This window comes from Merops nubicus, unplaced genomic scaffold (assembly GCF_000691845.1).
Source record: "Merops nubicus isolate BGI_N331 unplaced genomic scaffold, ASM69184v1 scaffold10549, whole genome shotgun sequence".
Classification (NCBI taxonomy): Eukaryota; Metazoa; Chordata; class Aves; order Coraciiformes; family Meropidae; genus Merops; species Merops nubicus.
In genome coordinates, this window is record NW_008628999.1 from 714 (window position 1) to 2,061 (window position 1,348).

Sequence of the window (1,348 nt, forward strand, 5' to 3'; positions counted from 1 at the left end):
CCCCCCCAGGGGCCGGAGCCGGGTCCTACAGCCCCTGCCTGGGGCTGTATCTTGTTGCAGCATTATTCAAAAATAAAAGCCCTGTTCTACATTGTGTTTTTCCAGTTTTTTGGCTCAAAATGTCCTCAGGCACTGCTGACAGTTTGAAGTGGGCAGTACTCTGGGCATCTCAGTCTCTACTGGGGGATCTTAGGAGTGGGGAATGCTGCTCAACATAGAATGGTTTGGGTTGCAAGGGATCTTTAAGATCATCTCCTTCCAACCCCCTGCCATGGGCAGGGACACCTCCCATGAGACCAGGCTGCTCCAAGCCCCATCCACCCTGGTCTTGAACACATCCAGTGATGGAGCATCCACAGCTTCCCTGGGCAACCTGGGCGAGTGTCTCCTCACCCTGAGTGAAGAACTTCTTCCTCATTCCTAATCTTAACCTCCCCTCTCCCAGTTTGAAACCATTACCCCTCGTCCTGTCAGTACAATCCCTTGTGAAAATTCCCTCCCCAGCTCTCTCACAGCCCCCTTGAAGTCACGGAAAGCCATCATAAGGCCTCTCTGAAGCCTTCTCCTCTCCAGGCTGAACAAGCCAAACTCCCTCAGCCTGGCCTCCCGGCAGAGGGGTCCCAGCCCCCGGATCATTGCTGTGGCCTCCACTGGCCCTGCTCCAAGAGTTCCATGTCCTTCTTGTGTCATCGTCTGTAGGACGGGTCAGATCCTTCAGCCCCGAGACTTCACTGCTGTCCTGGAAACCTGCAGGGAGGCTCTTTTGTCACCACCAAACCAAGGGCTTTCAATAATCCTTTAAGCTCGCTGTCCACCTCCCTCAGCACACGCAGGGCTCGTCGGTGCCAGGCCAGAACACGAGGCAGTGGGTGATGTCACGCTCAGTTCTCAGCAGAGACAGCAAAGTCTTTTTTTCCTCCCTAAAACATGCAGAAAAGAATCCTGCAGACCGAGCCAGTTCACTGCTTCTTTATCCAGCTTGGCTTCACTCCACGTCTTGCTCCAGCTTTACACAAGGAAATCTGCCGGGCCCCAGTGCCTGACACTGCAAGGGAAGAAGGATGGCACCACGGCCACGCCCGCAGCCAGCGCCGCCTTGGGGGTGGCACAGCAGAGAAACAACGTCACCACCTTCATCTAACAGATGCCTTGTAATAGTAAATGAAAGCTTAAGAAAACTTCTGAAGAGCTGCCCCCCCAGCCCGAGCCTACCCCTCCTGAGCACAGGGCACAGCGTGTCAGAGCTCAGCACGTGCCCCAGGGCCACTCGGCTTTGCCAGGCCAGCTGGGTTCCCGTTCTCTTGCCAGCGTGGCAGGAGCTGGTGCCTCTCAAAGGCAGAGCACGCCT